Below are 22776 nucleotides of genomic sequence, written 5' to 3'. Positions count from 1 at the left end.
AGTTGAGGAACCAGAAAGTTTCAATGGAGAAGACAGTGTCGTTGTTTGGAGGAGAAAGAGAGAAAAATAAGAAGAAAGGTTCTATCGTGGTTTGGAGGAGAGAGGGGGAGACGGGGGGAGGGAGAGAAGAAAAAGACAAAAAAAAAAAAAAGGATTTGACTCGAGGGCATTTTAGGAAGTGAAAAGAGATGTTAGATAAAATATTATTAAACATATTGGGTGTGCAAATTTCACACCCCGTTATAAAAACCGATGATATATTTGTATTTCACAAATGAACGGTTTAAATCATGTTAGTAATTTTTTGTATTATACTCTAATAAAACACGTACTTACGTTTTAAAAAAAAAATACTTCAGTACTTCGTATTTTTGAAAGGACTTATTAAATTTCCCGTACTTTTGAAGCCAAAAGTATTATACACGTACTATACACGATTTTTACGTTTTTTTCGTATTTTACACATATTATTGAACAAAAATGAATATAAATTAATAGTTTTAATTAAAAAAATTAATTATTTAATTAATTAAAAATATTTTGCCGAACTTTTCAACGAACTATTTAATAAAATGTCCGAATAATACATGTACATATTTTTCGCGTACTATACACGTTCCGGTTTTTACTAACTATGATCATGACATAATACTATATGTAATGAAAATAATAGAGAGTTTGAATGTTCGAAGATGATGAGGGTAGGTGATAATCGGAATTGCACATCCGCAGCGCGATTGGGAGCTTTGAAAGTAACTAACTTCTCCAATGGCATCAAATATGATATCGATTTCATTAGACTTTCAAGTTCACATGTGCTTTGGGAGAATGACCTTCAACCTACATCTACCTGTGTTTCTTCACTTCTTGAGTTCTTGGGAACTACCAAAAATGTTGGATTCCAAGTGGACTCGGACACAAACTTTTAAGCTCATACATAATTGGAATGAGAAAAGTGTACCATGTCTGTCCGTATTTGCTAGGAAAGGGAAATTAAGGGTTTTCATGGCTAACTTATACACAATTTGCTTACAAATATGGGTGATCTATCACATCATTTGTGTTTCATTTCATAATTTCACTTATTTTTTAAAATTTAAATGTATGTCAAAGAATATATTTTAATTATTTTTCATGAAACGAATATCATATTACTGATCTTGCAGATTCTTCGTACCTCATTATTCTCCACCCTACAAAAATTATACGCGCCATGCCAAATACACCATTAAAATTACTCGTATAGTATATGCCAATTAGGAATCATCATCTACATTGGTGTGTATGGTATATTTGGCAACATGTATAGTGAAAAGTAGCCAATAATGCCCTATAATCTTTATCAGCAATCCGACGAACAACTCAACTCTGTTAAGGGTAAAATTGTAATGTTCCAACTCAAGTGCTATAGTATAAATACCTGTACTCAACAATCTATCAACACAATTTTTGCAGCCTTGCAATTCATTTCGTTTTCCAGTTTGGTCTCTGTTCTTCTGCCTTTCTCATTTTTACTTAACTCTTTCATGGCATCAAGAGCCAGGTTCGATCGGGATCAAAAATTTTCGCCGGCGACCTAGATTTCCTTCAAGAAATTCATCCTCTCTATTTCTGTTCTGCCTATGATTCAAGCATCAATTGTAAGATTCAAGCTATTCGATCAGATAAGTTCATCGTTCCTTTTCGTAGATCAAGTTATGAAATTTCACCTAGATTGTTGACATTTGCTGTTGATTTCTTACATTGGAGCCTTGAAATTGTGTTCTATGCACTCTATTACTGATTGAAAAAGGTTATTCCTGGAGATTTGTTAAAAGACTGAAGAAAAGTGAAAAACCTAGATCTGTTGAAGAAACTCATACTTTGATTCTACTACTTGTTGAACAATCTGATACTAGTTCGTGTTCACTACCTGAATTCCTTACAAGTTTATTGCTGGAATCGACTATCTTTAAGGAACTTTGATTGAAGACCAAAACCTCCTTGAATTTTTGGGATAATTTTCTTTGGTTCTGCATTTGGGTATTTCTGTATGAGAGGGTCCTATTGAAGAATGCTATTAGTTATTACAAGTTTTCTGCTAACTATTGAAGTTTGTTGAGGTGTTCTCTCTATCCTCAATTTGTGGTTGTATTGGTGTCTTGATAAGATTGGGTTCTTGTATTGCTCCGGGTTCTTCTGACTTCAAAATCAAGATATGAACCATTTGAGATAAGTTGGGTTTTGCATTCAATGATTTCATACAAAGATAAGAAGGGCTTCAGTGCTACTTGTTAACAATTGGCCTTGGTTATTAGTTTTGTGAAGAAAATTTCAGTAGCTTTCATATTATCATTACTCCAGATTTTGGAGTAGGTTGTCTGCTGGTTATTCAAGATAGGAATTCCTGTTTTCTCTACTTTTCTACATTAAAGGAATCATATTGTTAGACTTTGCCACCTTGAATCATGCATCAGAACAGTGAGCTACAGCTTTCTTTACTCTCCAACTTCAGCAATGTAATCACATTTCGCTTGGATGACACTAATTACGTAACTTGGAGATTTATGCTCAAGTCAATGTTGGTAGGGTGTGCTCTAATGGGATATATTGATGGGTCTATTCCGTGTCCTCCACAATACAAATCAACAAAAGAGGGTTGTATTAGCTCAGAGCTTACACTAGACTTTAAGGATTGGAGGAAGAATGACTCTGCTTTGATCACGTTGCTAGCTGCTACTTTGTCATCTGATGCACTTTCATTCATTGTTGGGAGTAAAACATCAAAAGAAGTGTGGTTTTCACTTGAGCAGAGATATGGTAAACTTTCGAAATATAAAGCTTTTGAGCTCAAGACCTCGATGCAGAAAATTCAGAAAGGTAATGATAGTATTGACAAGTATATGCAACGTTTTAAGACTGTGAGGGATCAACTTTCAGTAGCTGGCATGGAGTTTCTATTCCTGATGAAGATATAGTTATTTTGATTTTGAATGGATTGCCTTCTGAGTTTGCTACCATGAAAACTATAATAAGGATCAAAACACAAAAATCCCCTATTTCAATGGAAGAATTAAGATCTCTCTTGTTAATTGCTGAAGATGAGATTAATCAATCTGTGAAGTCCATTTCTTTGTCTTTGGAGGCTGCTATGGCTGCATTTGATGATAATTCCAGAGGTACTTTACCTTCTCATTCTTTGAATAATAGTTTACCTAATTCCGAAATGGTTAGCTCATCTACTACACCTGCTGCTACCATTTCAAACACTGCTGCTCTTACAAGCAATTCTTCAAAACCTGTTACTCAATTTGGTTGTGTGCCTCAACCGACTGTTATATCTACCACACCTGTGTATGTTTCTGCATCAACTCCTGCTACTAGTACTGTACGTGCCTCTAATACTATGATGTTTACGAGTAGTGTTGCTCCTCCTACTGGGTGCACTATGCAGTACATGCCTAATTCTGAGTATATGATGAGTGCTGCTCCTGCTGCATTAAATGGCTGCATCATTTATCATTCTCCTTCACCATACATGTTCAATGTCCAACCTCAAGATGTTGGTTATTCTCCTTATAATAATGGTTTGGTTCAGTCACAAGTCTGCACATAATTCACTCAACCCAATGGTAGTATTAGTATTCAACACAATGGAGGATTTATTGAACCATATGGTACTTTTTCATGTCAAAATGGTGACTTTCAGACCAATGATGGCTTTCTGCAGCAAGCTCCTGATAATTCTCGGCAAAGCAATGATTCTTGTGGTCAAGATAAGAATAATGGTGTCTATGGACAAAGAAATAAGTCCAGTTCTGATGGTGGGAGGATTGATCCATTTGTGCACAATAATGAAGTCTCTCAAGCAAGATTCAGTGACTCTCAAAGTGTGTGTACTGGCAAAATTTGTCAAATATGTAAACGATTTGGACACATTGCTGGAACCTGTCCTCAAAGATCTGCTCCTCGTCAAATTATTGCCTCTGGATCTTATATGCAGTGTCAGATTTGCATGAAGTCAGGTCACAGTGCTGCTGAATGCTTGTACAGGCATAACTATACTTTCCAGCCACCAAATTATGTCTCAGATGCTAGTCAAAGTCTTCCCTTGCATATTAACAATGCAACTCCAGCTCCCTCTGATCTCTCCAAATGGCAACAAGAACTGCTCAAGGAAATTGAAGCTTTTCCGATACAAGGCACTTGGCGGCTCTTTTATACTCCTTTGGAACAAACTACACTACATTGTAGGCAGGCAACTTATCCTATAAAGCTATGCCAGTCACTGCCACTCATTAATCCTGGTTGAAACCAATATTATGGGTTACTGTATTGCTGAAGTCTTTGGCTCTTTGTTGATGCAATCTGATGGTAGCTGCTCTCCCATCAGCTTGAGGGAGGGTGTTAAGGGTAAAATTGTAATGTTCCAACTCAAGTGCTATAGTATAAATATCTGTACTCAACAATCTATCAACACAATTTTTGCAGCCTTGCAATTCATTTCGTTTTCCAGTTTGGTCTCTGTTCTTCTGCCTTTCTCATTTTTACTCTAGGAGGGTCTGCAATGGAGTCGACAACAGTCCTCTGCTTCCTCTTCTTCTTCATCATCCACACCATCACAGCCTCACCACCACCTCTCCTCCCAAAACAAGCCCTCCCCACCAAGTCAGGCTACCTTCCAGTCAACCCCACCACAACCTCAGCAATATTCTACACCTTCTATGAAGCCCAGAACCCAACTTCACCTCTCTCCCAAACCCCACTCCTCATTTGGCTGCAGGGCGGCCCCGGCTGCTCCTCCATGGTCGGCAACTTCTTCGAGCTCGGTCCCTGGCGCGTCAATTTCCACAAACACCCCTCTGATCCCCTCACCTTGGAACCCAACTCCGGTTCCTGGAACCGCATCTTCGGCTTGGTTTTTCTCGACAATCCCATCGGAACCGGGTTCAGTATAGCTTCCACACCCGAAGAGATTCCGAGAAACCAGTTTGCGGTGGCACAACACCTGTTCGCTGCAATTACCGAGTTCATTGAGCTTGATCCTGTGTTTAGGTCGAGGCCTGTTTACATCACTGGGGAGAGCTATGCAGGCAAGTATATTCCGGCAATTGGGTACTACATTTTGCAGAGGAATATTGATGCTGAGAGTTCTGGGTCCGATCGGCATGTGAATTTAGCTGGGGTTGCTATAGGAAATGGGGAGACAGACCCGGTGATCCAAGTGAAAACTCATGCTGTAAATGCTTACTTTTCGGGTTTGATCAATGAGAGGCAGAAGAGGGAGGTAGAGGAGCTTCAATTTGAGGCAGTGGATTTGTCTAGAGCTGGGAAATGGAGCGAGGCGAAAATTGCAAGAAGCAGAGTGTTGGATAGGTTGCAAGACATGACCGGGTTGCCCACTTTGTATGATATCAGAAGGAATGCTAGCTATGAAACGCATTTGGTTGGGGAGTTATTGAGGAATGAGGAGGTGAGGAAGGCTTTGGGGGTGTCGAATGAGTCCATAGTTTTCGAGGAATGTAGCCATTTGGTGGGGAGGTATTGCATGAGGATATGATGAAGAGTGTGAAGTACATGGTGGAAGAGTTGGTGAGGAAGAGCAAGGTTTTGTTGTACCAGGGGCAGTTTGATATGAGATGTGGCGTGGTTGCGAATGAGGCTTGGGTGAAGACCATGAAATGGGAGGGGATAGAGAGGTTTCTGTCGGCGGATAGGAGAGTTTGGAGATTGGGTGGAGAGGTTGCTGGTTATGTTCAGAAATGGGGGAGTCTGAGCTTTGTTTTGGTCTCAGGGGCTGGTCATCTTGTGCCTGCTGACCAGCCATTAAGAGCTCAAGCAATGATTGAAGACTGGGTTTTGGGTAAAGGGTTGTTTGCCAATGTGGAGGAGGATAACCTGTCATCAATATGAACCAAAAACAATATTGTTTATTGTTGTATTAGACAGTAATCAGGTTAAGCTGTTCAGCATATCATATATGTTAGTCCTAGACTCCTAGATTGATTTTGCTAATTCATTGCTAGAATGATTAGGTTTTCTAGCTAGTTTGGTTTAGTAATATCATTATTATGGTAACCTACATATATGTACATCTAGAAAGCAAAACTTAATGAACACCGAGTTTATTGCCTCTCTCATAGTTTCTACGGAATGGAACCTGGAGCTAGTTTTTTGGCTATAGCTGATGAAAGTATTCTAGTAGAAATTCTCTTAAGATTGCCTCTCAAGTCTATATGTAGGTTTAGGTGTGTATCAAAAGAGTGGGATTATCTCACCAAAACTAGTTATTTCCTGGACAGACATCGTCTTCACAGCTCTCGCCGTCTTCTCCTCATCTCCTCATCCTCTCTTGCTGCCGGAATTGGTAATAAGAAAGTTGGAATCTCATTACTTGCTGACGAAGAAACGGCAGTTTCAAGTTTGAGTGTACCTTTCCTCCCCAACGATGCAAGATGGGATTTAAAATTTGCGGGATCTAGTAATGGGTTAGTTTGTTGCGTTACCTTGCTCAAGGGTACTCGAATAGCCACAGTAGTATGGAACTCAGCACCAGAACAATTTAATTATTGTCCTATTGTTTTGGAGAAAAGAGTTGAGAATGCTACTTATTACTATCGTCTGATCGTAGGTTTTGATTTCATGCATAGCATTAGTGCATACAAGTTGGTGACAGTACGTTCGCCCTTATGTTAATGATCCGAACCAACTTACTTTTCAAGCCAGAGTGTTCAATCCTAATAGAAATTCTTGGAGAGTAGTTGAACCGGAACTTGGACTTACATCATGTAAAGGGTTTAATACTCACTCAATAACTGTGAATGGAGTGCTGTATTGGTTGGTAGAGAATAAACCAGCTGGGCTGGCTCTCGTTTCGTTCAGTTTACATGATGAGGCCTTCAAGGATACATGGAAACCATTACCAGGAGAAATACGCCATCTTAGTAAGGATATTTTGTTGCATATGCAATTAAGTCGATGGAAAAATTCACTTACAGTTTTAGGATACCTTCCGGTGGAGGAGGACGACCAATTAAGTTGTGACTTGGGTGGATACTACTACTGATCAAGAAACTAACACTAGTTCTTGGATTCTGCAAATAAGAATCAGACAGCCTGCCATCTTTCTTATTCTACATTGAGTTTGGAAGGATCAACTGTTTTCACCAAAAATGAAGTTGAAGCTGGTGCAGACAATGAACCAGGGAACCTGTTTTTGTATGACCCTATAACCCAGACATTGAGAAAGGTAAATGGAGAAAGAAACGTCTACTTTTATTCGGTAGTAGGTTTTGCAGAGAGCAACGTCCAGCTAGAGTAAACAGTACGTTATTAATATATGGATGATCAAAGTAGTAAGTGGATTATGTGACTTCGCCGGTTTAATGAGAGTTCAAAGTCTTCTTTTCATACAGACATAATCAAAATCAAAGTTTCAGCTGGCATTAATTACATCTTTTAATGATCCTACCATGACATAACTGATTCAAATTGCAGTCGTGTATGTATGTTGAAGTGCTCTGGAATGAAAGTAGTGCTGTATTATGTGTGATGGTTTATACAATGCACTGTATGATCTTTTGCGCTGTTCAATTTATGTTTATATATTGCTCATTATTGATGTTCTTGCATAAGTAGTGGATCAGATTCGAATGGGTTTCATGCTGACCTCAAGTGGCATACATACTGTATGATATTCTCTCTTTGACTTGCCCTTTGTATACACACCGCCCATCGCTCCTACCGATGAAAATTCATTAAATTGAGGGACTGGGTATACTACTTATACTCTTTTTACTAGGTATGCATATGGGAAAAAATGAGAGTGGGTTGTTCCTCAAGTGGGTGAATCCATCCGACAATACGTGCGGAGATTCAAAGATGAAATGATATTTTTGAGCCTTGTTTAATGTACTCGAAAGTGGTATGAATTTGAAACCCCTCCCCATATATATGTGTCTGTGTGGATTCGGCTCCTCTAAAGTGAGGATTGTGTGAATTTAGTAAATTTCATAAAATCTTAACCCTTTAGGTAATCCAATGGTTACAAGAGTCCACATCATCTTTTTATACCTTAAACCATTTAACGGTGCCGTTAATCTAACCTTTTTGGTTTTTCCCGTAAACATAACAGCCTCCTCTCATGAGTTGGGAAGTTTGATCGATCCTTTGTGAGCTAGGGATCCAACTCCTAACTATTCTCATTTCCTCCTATCTTCCCCAATATCAGCTTTCAATTGTTATTTCAATTTCATTATGAATTATAGTTTTCAGTTTTGGAATCTAGAGGCTTTCACGTGAAGACACTTTCAGTATTGTTGTGAATAGCAAAGGACTTTCAGCTGTCTTATTCAGTATTCAAAGAAACTGCAAAGTAAATAGCTGACCAGGGAATTTCCAACCTCTGCTCTTTGATGAATGGTTGCTTTAATATACTCATCCAAATTTGTTTATGGCCTTTTCAATTATCATCGTTTATTTAATCATTGGTGAGTAAGTATTAATCCAAAGCCATAAGAAATCCTCACCCACTTTAGCCTAGAGAAGAGTATAAACTGAATATAGAGGCAATATTAACTGATTTGATTTACATTCTCGTAACCTTGAAAGTTTTCCATTGGAAGAACATATAGAGCGAAACATAAATGAATTTGATGTGATGGAGTTAAGGACAGTTTGTGCACAATACCAGTTAAAATTACATAAGCTGATTTGGCCACTTTAGTTACCATTGGATTAATTAAATGATTAAGATTTTATGAAATTTATATAACTTCACACAATCCTCACTTTTAGAGGAGCCAAATCCTATTTTGCCAGTCTTAGTTATGTTTCCTACTCCTAGATGGATTGGGTTTTCTAGTTTGATCTGGTAATCACTATAACATCTATATATAAACTCCAGACTCGCTCTCTCTTTCTATCTCTCTCTCGCCAACAAGTTGTTTTCTTTCGATTGCCAAAAACCAATCCTCTGATTCTTTTCAAAAAAAAATTCTCTGACTTATAAGTCTCGTTTCTTCTCTACAACCTCAAATGGCTACCGGGTGGTGCGATTCTCTTCCGAATTACCTTGTCTCTCTAGGCGAAAGGCTGGCAGTTTTCTGGAACAAGTTTATCACTGCAGTGCGGAAATCATTCGGCGCTGATCAGGTTCCTCTTCTTATGCTTCCAAAGAGGATTGATGCCGCCATGGTTCAGTTTTACTCCGTCGCAAAAGGTGAGATCTACAACGCCAATCTCCCAGAAATCAGTGGTAAGGTCTGCTTTGCTTCCCTGGGATGGCTGCTTACTGTAACTAGGGATCAAGGGGAATTGAAATTTAATATGCTCCACCCATCAAATCATCATGCCCAAATTCAACTTCCTGGTTTGCTACGCTGTCCGCTCGAGAATATTTGGAAGTTTGCTTTGTCCTCCAATCCTCGTTCCACATTGGATTATATAGTCATGTTTCAGACAGCTACTACTTTGGGATTTTGCAGACCAGGACTGGGCGGCCAAGGTTGGAAACATCTCAGATTTGAGGGCCACAATTTCATTAGAGATCTCACACACTATCAAGGAAGTTTCTACGTTGTGGACGAGACTGGCCGTGTTTCTGTTGTTTGTGAAATTGAAGACCCTAAGCGAGCACATTTGAGTGTTGTTGCTCCAGAGATTCCGAGTGAGGAGCAACTTCTAGGTCCTAAGAAGGGCATTAAACAGCTATATCTGGTGGAATCTGCAGGGTCCCTATTGGTGGTTTTGTGTACTTCCTACCATAATCAGTATGAATCAACTATTGGCTGCAGGGTTTTCAAGGTCCCATTCAGTAATGGCAATTCATGGTCCGACTCAGAGGTAAAGGATTTGGGTAATAGAGCCCTCTTCTTGAGTAACAGCAGTTCTTCATTCTCTATTGAGGGCTCAGGCAATTCCGGATGCAAGCCCAATTGCATATATTTCCTGAACAGCAAAATGGTCTCTCCATTCGTTGACTTAGATGTTGGTATTTTTAATATGGAGGATGGGACAATTGATCGAGACTTCAGCAATTCCTTCAATTCCGGGTTTGAAGAAATTAGAGAATCCCATCTATGGATTCAACCGAGTTTCTGAAGTGATGTCCTCTTGAAAGAACATGGTCCAGGATAGCTATGCTTGTTTTGTAATCTCTTATGCCTTATTTATGTTTTCTTCTTTGGATATCCATCGTTTTATGTATTAAATGTTCAATGTAATGTTTGAACGCTTTGAACTATTTCCTGTTGAACTTGTAATGGTGCTGTTTCTCTTATAAATCCAAGTTTATTCATTATGGAAGCAATGGTTGATTCAGCAGTTTTCATTTACCAATTCTATGTTGCAAGTCCGATTGATTATTGGATTTCATGACAGATTTTTATTTTAGGCTTTAGAACAGGATATCTGTTGAGCTCATGGATTTTTATTTTTATTTCATGACAGATTTCATGACAGATTTTTATTTTAGCTTATGGTTCAAAAGAAGTTTATTGTATAGTTTTTTACCTCTTGATTGGGGAATAACATTGTTGAAAGGGATCAAAGGAGTTGAAGATTGGAAATGAACATGCCATGTTGCAAATTTTTCTAAGGAACATTGTTGAAAGTTTTACTTCAGAAAGATGAATGTGAGTTTTAATAGATTCTTAACTACCGATCAAAGTGCAAAGAACAAAATGAGTAAATTCTCCACAACTTTGAATTTCAGTAATTTTGTCATTGTCAGGTCAAAATTCACACATGGTCATTGAATTTTGACACATTTAGCTCACTAAAGTTTCAAAAAAATTTACAATATTATGAAATTTTAACTATAAAGTTAACGACAGTGAGTTAATTGTTAATAACAGGAATATCCATCTTAGTGGTTATTTATTCTACATTTTTAGTTCGACCTAAAATAGCAACAGTTCATCCAATCAGTTAGTGACCAAAAGTGTGGAACTTACAGAATTGCTGAAGCAAAGGAATGTGGTTTCGTAGCTGACACAACCAATACTTCGCAATCTGGAAGTTGTCAATCAATATGATGCGGAGGTTGACCTGCTCGATAAAGAGACTATTGTTAGAAACAGAATTTATCCCAGACTTGGTAGGGTAAACAAAGGTAGTAACTAAATCCAATCATAGTTACCTCTGAGTTGTATCAGTAATTCCCAAACAAAGACTTCCCTTGTGCACCACAGCCAAGGGCTTAAAAACAAAGACATATGTTACACATATCAAATACGAAAAGAAAGACAGACCGTTTAGTTTTTCGACTCCTTCATTGGCCTCTCCGTCACGCATTTCCAAGTGCCTATCTTTCTGTTTGTTTAGTTTCATTTGTGTCTATTGGTCTTCTGTGGCCCTCAATTGTTTGGAAGTCAGTTTTGTTAGCATGTTTCGCACAGGCACAGCGTACTCTTCTCCAATTATTGGCAGGAAACAACTATCTTACAATTTCCAAATGAATTATAAATTTAATGGAAAACAGTCTGTCAAGTAAAGGAATAGAGAAAATTGAAAAGAAAAGAAAAAAAGACTAAACAAGAGCAAATGCAACAAAATTATAAATTAAACCACTTTCTGTGGAATGCCAGGAACATATTATGCTATTCTAACTCCCTAACGCTCTTGCTTGTACGCCAAATCTTTTTCTGGATAATCAACACTGCATCATCCTCATCTTGGTTTGCATCAGCACTGGCCACTGCTTCCCAGTGTAATGCCTTCATGTATTTTTTAATGTACCCCACTACCCTCGGCTTATCACGGACAATGATGAAACCTTTGGTCCGGAGGATGCGATCCATCTCAATCATCAAGTCAACGGCACTACATCCTCTCCTTTCAACATCAGAGAAGACGGTCCAAGCATGAAGTAGATCATAAGTTCTCGGGTAGGTTGGTATTTTTAATATGGAGGATGGGACAATTGATCGAGACTTCAGCAATTCCTTCAATTCCGGGTTTAAAGAAATCAGAGAATCCCATCTATGGATTCAACCGAGTTTCTGAAGTGATGTCCTCTTGAAAGAACATGGTCCAGAATAGCTATGCTTGTTTTGTAATCTCTTATGCCTTATTTATGTTTTCTTCTTTGGATATCTATCGTTTTATGTATAAAATGTTCAATGTAATGTTTGAATGCTTTGAACTATTTCCTGTTGAACTTGTAATGGTGCTGTTTCTCTTATAAATCCAAGTTTATTCATTATGGAAGCAATGGTTGATTCAGCAGTTTTCATTACCAATTCTATGTTGCAAGTCAGATTGATTGTTGGATTTCATGACAGATTTTTATTTTAGGCTTTAGAACAGGATATCTGTTGGGCTCGTGTGAAACATATCCCTTACAGAACTTATCAGGCTCCCTGGAAATTAAAGACTTACAATTAATTTAAAAATCACCCTAGTATTTCCAAAAGTCAAATGAAATAACAAACAGGGATCAGTGGAATTAGGCCCTCTACAACAACTAGAAAGATGACTAAAATATTCATTGTTTCCTCAATTCCAGTGCAGAAGATAAGCCATTACTCTCTCTCATTTTACTAGGAAGCTTGTGTGTTTGAGCGAATATATGTGAGCTCCACAAGTCCTAAAGTTCTAGAAGATAATAAGCGAATGATTTAGCAAATTTATAGAAATCAAGACTTTAAAAAACTTGACAACAATAAGCAGTCTGCAACCATCAGTACTACTACTACTATATTGAAGTGTCCCTAAAGCAAATTAATTTCGATCAAGATAACACGCTATGAAGTGATAGACACTTCCAACTGCCGGGTGAAACACCAAAGACATGAATGCAGCTGACTGGATCAAGCCTGTGAAGTGTTTAATATACTTGTCACCAGGGAAGAAGCGGCCAAGCTGTAATTTGATAAAGGAGAACGAATCAAGCAACAAGAAGAACCAGGGACCCTTTTAATGAACTAGCGAGCAGATTAGGGACTCGTATCATTAGAGCTAGAGATTCTCATCAGCACACACTTTAATTTTATCTCAAAATTTCAAGTCCATCGACCCAAACAAAAAAAAAAAAATTAAAAAATAATAATAATAAAAGAAACACCATATATATTATGTGGTGCCCATCTCATACATCATTAGATACTCATCTAAAAAGCATTGTCCCACTCACAAACCCACACCAAAGGGACACGTTATAGCATATTCAGATTGATATATATATATATATATATATATATATATATATTGTTCAAGTAAATCCTAATTTGTGTTTGGTCCAAACTCTAGGTTACTTGACCTAGTGGTAATAGGGTTAAATTAGAAGGATCTAGATTCATATTCAATGTACGATTACTTTCCTTGTGTGATTGGGATTCTATACATTGTAATCCTCTATATAGAGATGCCCCTATTATCAATGAGAATACACAGCAATTTCCTCTCAATTTCAGTTTCTCTATAACACGATATCAGCACGGAGCCCTAACCCTGAAACAAATAGCCAAACCCTGATTCAAGAAGTTAAAAACCTTGAATCCGAATACAAAACCTTGAAACCTTTTCTACCTCCACCGTACACCTTGAAGAACTCGATCCTAGGAGTCCAGAACCGGCGGCCCCACCACAAGAACTGGCCGGAAACCTACCGAACTAGCCACCGGAAGCTCCATACAACTCGCAGCAAATATTCCACCGGTTCACCATCATCTGGACCTCCAATTTCGACCAACTTTTAATAGTGGAAGCCTATCAAGCCAAATATTCAGGAACCAGAAGAAAAAGCACAAAAACCGGCCTAAAAGTGGGTGAACTGGCCGACTAAAACTTCTACAGAAAACCGGCAGAAAAGAGAAGAAAAGAAAGAAAAAAAAAGGAAAGAAGGAAGCCCAAAAGCCCTGAAGCCCTGAAGCCCAGAGGCCCACTGACGTAGGCCCACTGCCACATCAGCATCAGACCCCTCATGGTTTGCCACGTAGATGGGTAACAAAATGACATAATTACCCTTCATGGTTTGCCACGTAGCAAGAGACTTAACCCTGTGATAGACGGCGTGTACCATTTTTGGGTCGGGCTTCAAATTTGGGGTACCAAAGTTATCGTTTTGCATAGTTGGGTACTGAAGTTAGGAGTAGGCCTAAGTTCGGGTACTGTTTGAGATATTTTCTCTTTTGTATTATACGCTAATAAAACACGTACTTACATTTAAAAAAAAAAAACTTCAGTACTTCGTATTTTTGAAAGGACTCGTTAAATTTCCCGTACTTTTGAAACCAATAGTATTATATACGTACTATACACGATTTTTACCTTTTTTTCCGTATTTTACACATATTATTGAACAAAAATGAATATAAATCAATAGTTTTAATTAAGGATTAATTTCAGTTTACCCCCCTGAGGTTTGGGGGTGAAATCATTTCACCCCCTCTACTTTCAATTTTGAATTTTTACCCCCTAAACTTTTCAATTTCAATCAGTCTTGTCCAATTTTTACTGTTCCGTCCAAATTGAACGTTAAGTTTGACTTTTGAGGGCTAAAATGGTCATTTCAACATAAAAAATAAAAAAATTTAAAAAAATAAAAAAATAAATTTTTTTTTTTTTCTGGTTTTTAGTTTTTTATTTATTTATTTATTTTTTTTTGTCTTCAACCTATACACCACAAATTATAATAGGTTTATAAAAACAAAAAAATATTTTAGGTGGTTGAAAGCCGCTAACTGGTCTACGATATTTGTAATATATCTCCGATAAAGTGAAGAATTTTAGAATATATCCCCAATAAAGTGAAGAAATATCTGTAAAAAATAATTTTACACTTATCTGTAAATAAATATCTATATATCCCCAATAAAGTGAAGAAATATCTGTGTAAAATCATTTTTGGTCTGCGATATTTGTGATATATATCCAATATTTATCTGTAAATAAATATCTGTAAAAAATGATTTTATACAGATATTTCTTCACTTTATTGGGGATATATCCTAAAATTTTTCAATTTATTGGATATATATCACAAATATCGTAAACCAAAAATGATTTTACATAGATATTTCTTCACTTTATTGGGGATATACAGATATTTATTTACAGATAAAGTGTAAAATTACTTTTTACAAATATTTCTTCACTTTATTTGGGATATATCCTAAATTCTTCACTTTATCGGAGATATGTCACAAATATCGTAGACCAGCGAGCGACTTTCAACTACCTAGAGTATTTTTTTGTTTTTATAAACCTATTATAACTTGTGATGTATAGGTTGGAAATAAAATTTAAAAAGAAAAAGAAGAAACAGAACAAAAAAAAAAAAAAAAAAGGAAAAAAAAAACTAAGAAACAGAAAAAAAAAAAAAAAAAAAAAAACTTAAAAACAGAAGAAAAAAAAAAGTAATTTTTTTTAAATTTTTTATGTTGAAATGACCATTTTAGCCCTCAAAAGTCAAACTTAACGTCCAATTTGGACGGAATAGTAAAAATTGGACAAGACTGATTGAAATTGAAAAGTTTAGGGGGTAAAAATTCAAAATTGAAAGTAGAGGGGGTGAAATCATTTCACCCCCAAACCTCAGGGGGGTAAACTGAAATTAATCCTTTAATTAAAATAATTAATTATTTAATTAATTAAAAATATTTTGCCGAACTTTTCAACGAACTATTTGATAAAATGTCCGAATAATACATGTACCTATTTTTCGCGTACTATACACGTTCCAGTTTTTACTAACTATAATCATGACATAATACTATATGTAATGAAAATAATAGAGAGTTTGAATGTTCGAAGATGATGAGGGTAGGTGATAATCGGAATTGCACATCCGCAGCGCGATTGGGAGCTTTGAAAGTAACTAACTTCTCCAATGGCATCACTTATGATATCGATTTCATTAGACTTTCAAGTTCACATGTGCTTTGGGAGAATGACCTTCAACCTACATCTACCTGTGTTTCTTCACTTCTTGAGTTCTTGGGAACTACTAAAAATGTTGGATTCCAAGTGGACTCGGACACAAACTTTTAAGCTCATACATAATTGGAAGAGAAAATGTTACAAACAGTACCCGAACTAAGGCCGACTCCTAACTTCAGTACCCGACTATGCAAAACTATCACTTTGGTATCCCAAGTTTGAAGTTCGACCCAAGAATGGTACATGCTATCCATCACGGCGTTAACTAGCTAACCACGTGACATATTTTGAGGGCCCTCATGGTTTGCCACGTAGCAAAGACTTAACGTTATGATGGACGGCGTGTACCATTCTTGGGTCGAGCTTCAAACTTGGGGTACCAAAGTGATAGTTTTGTATAGTCGGGTACTGAAGTTAGAAGTCGGCCTTAGTTCGGGTACTGTTTGAAATATTTTCTCTAATTGGAATGAGAAAAGTGTACCATGTCTGTCCGTATTTGCTTACAAATATGGGTGATCTATCACATCATTTGTGTTTCATTTCATAATTTCGCTTCTTTTTTAAAATTTAAATGTATGTCAAAGAATGCATTTTAATTATTTTTCATGAAACGAATATCATATTACTGATCTTGCAGATTCTTCGTACCTCATTATTCTCCACCCTACAAAAATTATACGCGCCATGCCAAATACACCATTAAAATTACTCGTATAATATATGCCAATTAGGAATCATCATCTACATTGGTGTGTATGGTATATTTGGCAACATGTATAGTGAAAACTAGCCAATAATGCCCTATATTCTTTATCAGCAACCCGACAAACAACTCAACTCTAGGAGGGTCTGCAATGGAGTCGACAACAGTCCTCTGCTTCCTCTTCTTCTTCATCATCCACACCATCACAGCCTCACCACCACCTCTCCTCCCAAAACAAGCCCTCCCCACCAAGTCAGGCTACCTTCCAGTCAACCCCACCACAACCTCAGCAATATTCTACACCTTCTATGAAGCCCAGAACCCAACTTCACCTCTCTCCCAAGTAGAAAAGAATACTTTAATTCAGGGTTAATTCAATAATTCTATTCATCCCACAATGGGTGTATATATACAAGTACAAAGGAGTAATCTAACTCTAATAGGAAACAATCTTTCCATAATTGTAGGATATCCTAATTAAATAAGATCCTAATTACATACAGATTTACAGCGATTCTACACTCCCCCTCAAGTTGGTGCATAGATGTCTATCATGCCCAACTTGTCAACTGAGCTGTCAAATACCTTCCTGGACACTCCTTTAGTAAGAAGATCAGCTAATTGCTCCTCTGAGTTTACAAATGGAAAGTGAATAACCTTTCTGTCAAGATTTTCTTTAATAAAATGACGGTCAACCTCCACATGCGTTGTTCTATCATGCTGAACTGGATTATGTGCAATCTCAATGGCAGCTGTATTATCACAATGCAAATCCATAGGCTTTTTATGCTTATAACCCAGGTCTTTCAAGACATTATGAATCCACAACATTTCACAGACTCCGTGTGCCATACCTCGGAACTCAGCTTCTGCACTTGATCTGGCTATAACTTTCTGCTTTTTGCTACGCCAAGTGACAAGGTTCCCTCCAACAAAAGTGAAGTACCCAGATGTAGAACGTCTGTCAGTTTTATCACCACCCCAATCTGCATCTGTGTACCCAATAACTTCCAATTCATCTTTTTTATGAAACAATAACCCTTTACCTGGCGCCATCTTCAAGTACCACAAAATACGAAAGACTGCATCCATATGCTCTTCACTAGAACAATGCATAAATTGACTAACAACACTCACAGCATAAGCAATATCAGGTCTAGTATGTGAAAGATAAATCAACCTTCCTACAAGACGTTGATACCTCCCTTTATCAGTTGGAACTTGATCAGGATAAATAGCAAGTCTGTGACTCATCTCAATGGGTGTCTCCATTGGTCTGCAGTCCAGCATCCCCGTTTCAGCAAGTAAATCAAGTACATACTTCCTTTGTGAAAGCAAAATCCCCTTCTTAGACCTTGCAACTTCAATACCCAGAAAATACTTCAGTTGTCCCAGATCCTTCATTTCAAACTCCTTTGACAGATACTTTTGCAATTCATTCATCTCTTTCAGATCATCCCCTGTACCAATCATGTCATCAACATACACAATAAGAGCTGTAATCTTACCATTCTTGCGTTTGATAAACAAGGTATGGTCATAATTGCTCTGTCTGTATCCAAAGGCTTTCATGGACTTTGAAAATCTTCCAAACCAAGTTCTTGGAGACTACTTCAGGCCATACAAAGACTTCTTCAATTTACACACCTTGCCAACGTCACTTGGGTAATTCTTAACACCTGGGGGCACATCCATGTACACTTCTTCCTCCAAATTCCCATTAAGGAACGCATTCTTCACATCAAACTGGTGCAAGGGCCAATCTTTGTTTGCTGCAAGTGAGATTAGAATCCGAATAGTATTAATCTTTGCCACAGGTGCAAAAGTCTCCTCATAATCAATCCCATAGCGTTGTGTATATCCTTTGGCAACCAACCTCGCCTTGTATCTATTAATAGTTCCATCTGTATTAAGCTTCACAGTAAATACCCAACGACATCCTACAGTCTTCTTTCCAACCGACATAGGTACTAGCTCCCATGTTGCATTCTTTTGAAGAGCTTCCATTTCTTCATTCATCGCCTTTGTCCATTTTGGATCCGTCAATGCATCATGCACGTTACTAGGAATAGATACAGTAGATAATTGATCAACAACAAGTGCATGTGACCCCGAAATCCTATGGTTAGACATAAAATTAGCTATAGGGTATTTAGCTTTGGCTTTGATATCTGGTTCATATTGTTTCTTAGGAATTCCCTTGGTAACCCTTTGTGATTTCCTAGGTTCGACACTTTCTAACCCAGAAGACTCATTAAAGTTTAGGGGTACCTGAGGTGGACAATTCTGACATGGATCTTCAGTTGGTGATGCAGAAGGGGGAATATCTTGTGTGTAAGCTTCAGATACGTCTTGATTTTGATTCAAACTATCCAGAAAAGTCGTCTCTCCTATCTCGGAATTCACAACGCTCTGTTCAGCAGTTGCATTTTTTGTTTCAGAATTCACCACACTTTGTTCAGCAGTCGCATTTTCTGTTTTGGAATTCATAATGCTCTGTTCGGCAACTGCACTCTATTCAGCAGTCGCATTTTCTGTTTCGGAATTCACAATGCTCTGTTCGGAAACTGCATTTTCTGTTTCCGAATTTCTACCTTCAAATCGTTCCTCCAAATTTTCCAAGTCTTCAAAGACATCAAAATCAATAATAGAACGAGGATTCCCTTCACAACCTCTCTCCCCCTGAAGGGAAGACTAAGAAGCTCCCCCTGAGTAATAAGGCTCAGATTCACGAAAAGCAACATCAAGAGAGACATGTAAAGTGCCAGTAAGAGGATCATAACATCGATAACCCTTCTGGAAGTCAGCATAACCAACAAATATACACTTACGAGCACGGGGATCAAGCTTGCTGCATTGAGGCTTGGGAATATGAACATAAGCTGTGCACCCAAACACCTGGGGCTCCAAATTAGGCATAGAAGGGATGGTCAAAAGTGTATGAAGCTTCTGATGAGGATTTTGAAACTCAATCACCCATGAAGGAGTACGGTTGATAAGATATGCTCCTAATTTCACTGCTTCTCCCCAATAGGACCGAGGTACATTCATTCCAAACAAGGAAGTATGAACAACTTCCATCAACTGCCTGTTCTTCCGTTCTGCTAAACCATTATGTTGAGGAGTATAAGAATTGGAGGTTTGATGACGAATTCCATGTGACCGGCAAAAACCAATCATAGGGCCATTCACAAACTCTCCACCATTGTTAGACTAAAACACTCTGATGGATTGTTGATACTGAGTTGCCACCATTTTGTGAAATTCGGTAAACATTCCAAATACATCACTCTTATTCTTCAGTAATGACACCCATGTCATGCGAGTGCAATCATCAATAAACATTACAAAATACCGAGCTCCAGAAAGAGAAGGAATTTTCACAGGACCCCAGACATCAGAGTGAATCTTCATAAAAGGAACAGGACTTTTATTAAGACTTGGTGAATATGAAATACGGTGACTCTTGGCCAGTTCACAAATGTCACAGCGGAAATCCAAATCACTAACAACTGAAAACAAATGAGGTTGCAGCTTCTTAAGATAACGAAAGGATAGATGACCTAAACGGCGACGCCATAACCATACAGCTCCCTTCGCATTCTCTACCCCGTTGATCTGATTAGCTTGTCCCAAAGATGCTTCTGTTTCTTTCCAGTCTCTGTCAGATCCAGATAGTATAATTTCCCCCTTCTAACACCATAACCAAGAATCCGTCGAGTCAGAATGTCCTGAAACACACAGAAAGACGGATAGAAGGTCACAATACATGCAAGAGCTAAAATAATTTGACCAACAGACAGGAGATTATAGGCTAGTGATGGAACAACTAGGACAGATTCAAGGGTTAAGGTATCAGATAAAGCAATAGAACCTTCTCCGGTGACCGGAGTTGGTGTACCATCAGCAGTAGAGACAACGTCTTGAGGGGAACGTCTAAGGTTTTTCACAAGACTTGGGTCATTGGTCATATAGTCAGATGCACCTGTATCAATTATCCATGTACTATTAAAAGTAACCTTACCCTTCATACCTGACTGCGCTACATTAGCAGAGGCATTGTCTAGGTAAACTTCCTCTGTAGTAGCAACAGCGGCCTTGCCCAGATTCTTTCGCGGTTTCTTGGTGAAGTCCCACCAATCAGGGTAACCAATTACTTCATAGCACCGCTCCTTGCTATGACCTAATTCCCCACAGATAATGCACCTTTTGTTTGCATATGGATTTGGTTTACCCAGAAGGCGGCGTGGAGAAGGTCCTGAGAAGCCTGGAGGATGACCCTGTTTGCGTTGAGCCATAACAGAAAATTCGGTAGTCACCGAATGCCCAATAGTCTGTTTCTCTGATTGCATCATTGAGGAATTCATGATTTTCGCAGGTTTGGATTTTCAAGGGTTTCAAGATGGATATGAATATTTTGGATAAGAAAGTTTTTTTTTTTTGTTTTTTTTTTTTTTTGAAAACAGGTAGGGTGATGGTGGTTTGAAATTCAGGATGGTTTGATTTCAACGGTGGTGGTACGCAGCGGTTTGTGGTGTTCTTCAGGATTCAAGATTCAAAGGATGCAGCGCCAGTTCAAAGGATTGAACCTGCTCTGATACCAAGTAGAAAAGAATACTTTAATTCAGGGTTAATTCAATAATTCTATTCATCCCACAATGGGTGTATATATACAAGTACAAAGGAGTAGTCTAACTCTAATAGGAAACAATCTTTCCATAATTGTAGGATATCCTAATTAAATAAGATCCTAATTACATACAGATTTATAGCGATTCTACATCCCAAACCCCACTCCTCATTTGGCTCCAGGGCGGCCCCGGCTGCTCCTCCATGGTCGGCAACTTCTTCGAGCTCGGTCCCTGGCGCGTCAATTTCCACAAACACCCCTCTGATCCCCTCACCTTGGAACCCAACTCCGGTTCCTGGAATCGCATCTTCGGCTTGGTTTTTCTTGACAATCCCATCGGAACCGGGTTCAGTATAGCTTCCACACCCGAAGAGATTCCGAGAAACCAGTTTGCGGTGGCACAACACCTGTTCACTGCAATTACCGAGTTCATTGAGCTTGATCCTGTGTTTAGGTCAAGGCCTGTTTACATCACTGGGGAGAGCTATGCAGGCAAGTATATTCCGGCAATTGGGTACTACATTTTGCAGAGGAATATTGATGCTGAGAGTTCTGGGTCCGATCGGCATGTGAATTTAGCTGGGGTTGCTATAGGAAATGGGGAGACAGATCCGGTGATCCAAGTGAAAACTCATGCTGTAAATGCTTACTTTTCAGGTTTGATCAATGCGGCAGAAGAGGGAGGTAGAGGAGCTTCAATTTGAGGCAGTGGATTTGTCTAGAGCTGGGAAATGGAGCGAGGCGAAAATTGCAAGAAGCAGAGTGTTGGATAGGTTGCAAGACATGACCGGGTTGCCCACTTTGTATGATATCAGAAGGAATGCTAGCTATGAAACGCATTTGGTTGGGGAGTTATTGAGGAATGAGGAGGTGAGGAAGGCTTTGGGGGTGTCGAATGAGTCCATAGTTTTCGAGGAATGTAGCCATTTGGTGGGGGAGGTATTGCATGAGGATATGATGAAGAGTGTGAAGTACATGGTGGAAGAGTTGGTGAGGAAGAGCAAGGTTTTGTTGTACCAGGGGCAGTTTGATATGAGATGTGGCGTGGTTGCGAATGAGGCTTGGGTGAAGACCATGAAATGGGAGGGGATAGAGAGGTTTCTGTCGGCGGATAGGAGAGTTTGGGGATTGGGTGGAGAGGTTGTTGGTTATGTTCAGAAATGGGGGAGTCTGAGCTTTGTTTTGATCTCAGGGGCTGGTCATCTTGTGCCTGCTGACCAGCCATTAAGAGCTCAAGCAATGATTGAAGACTGGGTTTTGGGTAAAGGGTTGTTTGCCAATGTGGAGGAGGATAACTTGTCATCAATATGAACCAAAAACAATATTGTTTATTGTTGTATTAGACAGTAATCAGGTTAAGCTATTCAGTATCATATATGTTAGTGTTTTTACAAGATGGAACAAATATTGTAGGGTTTGAATGCTGACCCTATTCTAGCACACAATTAGAATAACACAAACACAAAAATTGCTGACGCAGTGTAAACCTCTCCACTGAGGAAACTTCACTGCGTGGCTTTTTACGTAGCCAACACGAAGAATCAATCCAATATGAAATAATCAAGTTTACAGTATACAAGTA

The 22776-nt window shown here is 38.4% G+C and overlaps 2 pseudogenes; both read left to right on the top strand.

The window, feature by feature from the left end:
• The first annotated feature begins 4545 nt into the window (after nucleotides 1–4545).
• On the top strand, nucleotides 4546–5982 carry LOC112173788 (annotated as a pseudogene).
• Nucleotides 5983–16610: 10628 nt separating this feature from the next.
• Nucleotides 16611–22505, top strand: LOC112171522 (annotated as a pseudogene).
• The last annotated feature ends 271 nt before the right edge of the window (nucleotides 22506–22776 follow it).

Source organism: Rosa chinensis, chromosome 6 (assembly GCF_002994745.2).
Source record: "Rosa chinensis cultivar Old Blush chromosome 6, RchiOBHm-V2, whole genome shotgun sequence".
Lineage (NCBI taxonomy): Eukaryota > Viridiplantae > Streptophyta > Magnoliopsida > Rosales > Rosaceae > Rosa > Rosa chinensis.
The sequence above is the reverse complement of the archived record's forward strand: the minus strand, read 5'-3'. Positions and strand labels throughout refer to the sequence as shown.